We start from the raw sequence: 6,000 nt of genomic DNA, 5'->3' as shown, positions 1-6,000 counted from the left end.
ATTTAGGGTTGCCCTCCCAGGCAACCATTAGACACCTATGAAAACCCCAAACTGAGCATGCTCCTACTAAGCCCTTGAGCCAGGTGGGAGGTACCAATGGGCCATCCAAACTAGGCCCAGGTTCATGACATCATTCAGGTGGGCTCAACGCAGCCAATGGGGTCAACCAATATTTTCAACCAAGCCTTCCCCCAGCCAGGGCCTGGACTAGAATCAAAGCAGGAGCATGCTCTGGCACTCTTGCTGTCTTACCTGGTTCTTGGTGGCAAGGGAGGGTGAGGATCTCCTTCCCCTATGCCGGTGCAGTGTACCCGCTCCAGGCCACTTGGCCTACATGCTTTTAACCTCTAGGGTTCTTGGGCTACTGGTCTCTCGGATCACCCGGCAGTTCTGCAGGCATGGGTGCTCTTTTCTGTGAGGTTGTTTGTGCCCAGTTGGGAACCCTTTTGAGACTCTAAAAGCTGAAACATGTCATGTCCTTCATAAAAAACCACTTTGATCACAAAACGGGCTTATGAATTCTTTCATCATGTAAAGCCCAGAATCGAGGTATCACCCGCTCAAGAAACCTTACAATACCCTTACTGTGTTGAGGAATTTCCCTTCCATTTCTATTTTGTTGAGTGTTTTTATTAAGAATAGACATTGGATTTTATCTATCTCCCTTTGTAATAAAACATGCAGGGTTCAGAAGGGCTCGCTCCATGCTTCTGTCTTGAAATCGTCGGTGGTTTCCATGACCTAATGCAATTTCAGCTATTTATGATACGTATCATATATGCCACACACACCACCGTTAACAAGAAAAAGTGCGTTCAAGGGCACGTAATCCTACAAGAACGGCCCACAGGAAATATTTCCTGAACAGTCATTGAAGTATGCTGAAGGGGAAAACTGGAAGGAAAATGTGAAGCAGCTCAAGTGAACTGTCAAGGACGTTACTCAGAAAATGGGGTGCCCAAGAAAAGCCCCGATTGCAGAAGGAGCCCGAGTCTAAGGGGCTGGAGACACGTTCTGAGTTGCACGTGGATGCTATTAGGGCTGGTGGCGGCCACATTCATCTGCGGAGAAAGAGGCGGCGTTCGAGAACCTGGCAGAGCCGACGACCCCACCTTCCGCGGGCCTCCAGCTGCCGGCCCCTTCCCGCTCCCGAGCCCGCTCCGCAGCCGGAGCTTCCCGGGAGGCCCGGGCGGCGGCGGGGGCGGCGGCTGCGCAGTGGCGCGCGGGAGGCGGGGCGGCGCGCGCCGCGGTCAGCTGACTGCTCGCCGGCACGTGACTTTCGCCGTGGGCGCTGGGGTCGAGGAAGCCGGGAGGCCGGAGTTGAGGTCGGGGAGCGATGGCGCGCTGAGCCGTTAACGCCTGCCAGGCTGCCCGCCTCTGTACCTGTCACTGCCGCCACCTCCTCGGTGGACACCTGCCTGGGTCCGTGAGTGGCAGCGCCCCCGGACGGGGCGTCCCGGTGCGGCGGCCGAACCCTGCGCTGCGGTTTTCGCCGGGGAGGGACGGGGGCGGGAGTGGGGCCCAGGCCGCGGCGTGGGAGCTGGAGCCGACGGGGTGGCTGGGTCTGCTTTCCCGGAGCCGGCTTGTCGCCACCTCGGGCCTGGCTTTTGGCCCTAAGGAAGAGGAAGCAGGCAAAGAGGGGGCCCTGGGAGGGTATTCAATGGCAGGGCCCCCAAAGAGGTGAGGCCCAGCGGGTCCGGGTTCGCCTGGTGTCACAGCGAATCCACACCCCCTGGTTAAGGGAGATGAAAGGGGACACAGGTGAGCATCGGGGACGGTGAGCTCACCATCAGGTGAGCATCAGGGACGGCGGTGGCGTCCCAGCAAGAGCCTTTCCTGGGTGTGTGCTCGTGTGTGAAAAGGGGAGTGGTAGCCAGTCAACCCTGGCTGCAGCCTGAGACCCTGGAAGAGGCTCGGAGTTGCTGTAGGCCGCTGAAAAATAGGGGTTCAGTGAACATGCATTTAAAAAAAAGAAAAGAGAAAAAGCAGAATGGGGGAAGGGATGGCAAGGAACTTCGGAAAAGGAACTTGGGCGAAGAATACAGAAGACATTGAATCACCTGAGAAACGGGAATAAGGGGAAAGCCAGTATTTTCTTTTCAGAGGAATAATCTGGAACGGTAGGGGAATTCTGACACTTCCATGAGAGCTCAGCACCTTGGATTGCACTGAGTGGAGGGGTGGGATGTACACAGCCCTGGGATAGGAGTTTGCATTTACACGGCACATTTCAGTGCTACGAGACTGTCTAATAAAAGAATGCCAAGTGCTTTGGAAGTATGGCAATGATGTCTCAACTGGGCGTCTCAGGATCAGCATCCTGGAGGGGGGAAAATGAGTCTTGGCAAACAGGCAGAGAAAAATAGAATGTACTTTCCAGGCTGGGGAAGACATAGGAAGTGAAGGTGAGAAGAGCTAAAATGAAGGAGATGAGGGGTGTCAGAATGTTCTGGTTTGTAGTGGATTTGAATTGTGAAATGGGAAAGGTGGAGTCAAGTAATAAAGGTAATGGCTGATTTTTGAATGATAACTCATTTACCTACACATTCAACCAATATTTATTGAATGCAAGCTATATGCCAGTTACCTGTGTGGTGGAAATAGTCACTATACTCCACTGCTAACAGAAAGGTTGGAGGTTCAAGTCCACCCGGAGGCACCTGGAAGAAAAACCTGCTGGTCTACTTCCAAAACCTTAGCCACTGAAAACCCTGTGGGGAGCAGGTCTCTTCTGACCCCCTCCCCCCAAGGCCATCATGAGTGCGGACAGACCTGTGGGCACCTGGTTCCTGGGCTAGTGTTGGTGTTACGGCTGCGTGGTTTAGTAAACCGAGTTCTCATTCTCTTGGAGCTTACTGGTGGGGATGGAGTGTATTAAGTAATCGTGGCAGTGGGGAGTATGTATGGAAGTGACACACAGGATGCTGTGGGGGAGTTCTTACCAAGGACATGGCTTCTATGGATGTGTCAGTGAAGGCTTTGCCTTTTGACCCTAGATACTGAAAAGAGGGGTGGAAGTTAAACGGGCAAGTTAGGGGTGAGGACATGAATGGAAAAGGGTATCCTAGGCGGCGGGAACAGCATAGGCCAAGAAGTTTAATGCGGGAGGGCCAACCTGGTGGGAACTTTCAGGAGCAGCCCTGTGAGAAAGGCCACGGGCAAGGGTCGGGAGACCCAAGCCAACCTCAAGTCCAGCCTGGCGGAGTGACCTTGGATTGGGTTTTCCGGACTTACCAATCTATGGGAGCAGATAGTCTCAGTGCTCTCCCTGAACAGCTGGTACTTAGCACTCCAGTGCTTAACCGACAGCGCCACCAGCGCTCCTTGCAGTACGCCCAGCCGGGCTTTTATCATGACCTAAGCAGTGGGGTGGATCAGATGTGGCTTTTGAAAAGATAACTTTGTGGAGCATGTGAGGGTGGCGAAGTGAATGAAGCCTGACTGCTTAGGGGGCACCTAGTTGTAATTCAGCCAAGAGGTGGCACAGCAGTTTAAACCGTTTCCTGTAAGAAGTGGAGAACCGGAAGGATCTGAAGGTTGGGTTCCCTCTAAGGATGTAAGGAGATGGTGTTAGCTTTAATCACTTTTAGAGGGACTAAGGAGTTTGGGAAGGGCAGAAGCGATTAGATTTTATTTTCCCCATTCACTAAGCCGGGGGGAAATGTGTGTAGAGTTATTGCCGTCGTTCCATGCCATTGAATCAGTTCTGCCTCAGCAATGGAGAAGGAAGCACTACCGGGTCCTGCTCCAGCCTCCCCGTTGTTCCTGTGCTTGAGCCCGTGCTTGCAGCCACAGTGTCAGTCCATCTCGTGGAAGGCCTTCCTCTTTTTGTTTGTTTGTGTTTTTTGTTTTTTTTTGCTGCCCTTCTCCTTTACCACGCAACAAGCTCTGAGAAGTACGACGTGGCAGAGGCTTGGCCACTTTGGGATTGGTGGGAGAGCCCTTTGCAAACACTGGTTTTGACTTTAAAATTTTACAGTAGTATCTATCACTGAAGGCTTTTTGTTGAAATAAAGTTAGTCATGGGGAGGACTTGGTTCCCATATGCCCGCATTTGATCTTTCACCCTTAAGGAAAGATGGATGACAGCATACAGATTGACACCAGGGACCCACTACACTCCTGGAACTAAAGTAGAGATGAAGTGATATGTCCCCCTCAGACGAACACCCACTGTCCTGTGACTTTCTGGAGTGCTGTCCCTGTTGATGCCCACCCAGCATTTACTAGTCCGATCTAGAGTGCAGGCAGAATTCTCTGAGGTGCATTGAGATCTTTGACTTGGCACTTTGGGGGATTTTTCTAGTAGAATCACCTCTAGGGATTTAGCGGTGGTGGTGAGTTCTTAGCTGGGTTAAGGCTGATCCATTTGCAGCATAAGGTGAAGCTGAAAGCTCTCAGGTTGTCAGTCACGACTCTGGCAACAAGGAAGCCTCAAGTGGTGCTGAAAGGCTGTGCTTATGAACTCGATCATCTTGTCTCTTGGCGGACCCCAATGCCATCTAAAGAAATAGCACTCGGGATCTCACCCAAGTAAGTGCCTGGAGCTGTGTCGTTACAGATATTCTGCTGCTCATACTGGACAACAACTCTTTTTCACACACCCTCCCCCGTATATATGAATCCAATCTTAATGGTGACAAATAAAGCCTAAGAAAAATTTGTCTGGCCCTTTGGTTCCAGGCTTACACAGCTTTATTGACTTAACAACTCATTTTTATTATTTTTGTCTTAGTCTCAGGTTTTTGCCAGTTTACCTAATGTACCACCCCAGCCTTCCCACCCCCTGAAGTTGCCTTTCCCATTCAGATAAGAACCTGCATTTAAAAAAAACATTTTATTAGGGACTCATACAACTCTTATCACACTCCATACATATATCAATTGTGTAAAGCACATCCGTACATTCTTTGCCCTCATCATCTTCAAAGTATTTACTCTCCACTTAAGCCCTTGCATCAGGTCCTCTTTTTTTCCCCCTTCCTCCCCGCGCCCCCCCCCTCCCTCATGAACCTGCATTTTAACAAGATCCCTAAAACCAACCTTTGTGAAAGAGTTCTGTAGACCCATCAGGCCCCAGACACTTGGTCTCCTTTTTAAATTTGAATCTGCTTAAAACCTGTCAGCTCTGCCCCATAGCACCCCTGTATAGCGCTCTGAGATGAAATCTCTACTGGGCAGGTGGTCTCACCTCCTTGCTCCTTGAAGAGACTGGTGGGCTTGAATTGCCAAGCACGCGGGAAGTAGCCCAATGCCAACCCCACGTTGCCCCCAGGACTCCTTGGGGTAACAAAGCAGTCGTGTGGACTCAAACTCCCAGCCTTTCAGTTAGCAGCCAAGGGTATTAACCAATTTGTTCTGCACGTGTCCTATCTTCTCTTTGGGTGTGGTGTTGCATTTCCCCGTTGCTGGGGCCTAGTACAGTTGTCAGTACACCAGCTGACAGCACACGCCTCACTGCAGAAAAGCCAGTTGGCCATCACATTAGGGGTGAGTTAATTAAATGACCAGTATGACCTAAGAATGTTGTTATAAATATCCAGTGGCAGAAAAAGGTTCCCCATTCTTGGCATAGTAGGTTATGCGTTGGGCTGCTAACGGAAAGGTTAGCAGTTCAAAACCACCATCCGCTCTGTAGGAGGGGGGCGAAGTTTTAGATTCCTTAGAGATGTAGGGTCACAGAGACCCACAGGGGCAGTTCTCTGACCTATAGGGGCAGTATGAGTCAGAATCGACTTCATGGCCGCGAGTTTGATTTTGAGTCTGAATTTTTATCTGTCAGTTGATTCCTAGGGTTCTATTTCGTTGATGTTTTTAAGATATAATAGAAGCCCTTAGCATAGCCCTCCTATTGATACACATGGCCTTTGGAATTAGTAAGGTCCAACATTTTTCTTGATAAGGAAATGAGCATTCTTTTGGAGTAGGAAGTCTGCTTTGAACATTACCGCTGTGTCAATGTGTGGCTATCCACCTGTTGAGTGAAAAAGGTGGGGAGGG

The 6,000-nt window shown here is 50.7% G+C and overlaps 1 protein-coding gene across 1 annotated transcript in view; it reads left to right on the top strand.

Annotated features, from left to right (window-relative positions):
* The first annotated feature begins 1,272 nt into the window (after window positions 1-1,272).
* Window positions 1,273-6,000, top strand: part of ATP6V1C1 (ATPase H+ transporting V1 subunit C1) — a 40,608-nt gene continuing 35,880 nt past the window's right edge. The window contains exon 1 of the mRNA XM_075549417.1: window positions 1,273-1,422. The gene's annotated coding sequence lies outside the window, so the exon portion shown is untranslated. The remainder of the gene's footprint in view (window positions 1,423-6,000) is intronic.

Source organism: Tenrec ecaudatus, chromosome 5, assembly GCF_050624435.1.
Source record: "Tenrec ecaudatus isolate mTenEca1 chromosome 5, mTenEca1.hap1, whole genome shotgun sequence".
NCBI lineage: Eukaryota > Metazoa > Chordata > Mammalia > Afrosoricida > Tenrecidae > Tenrec > Tenrec ecaudatus.
Note: the sequence above shows the minus strand (reverse complement) of the source record. Positions and strands in the feature narration are given on the sequence as shown.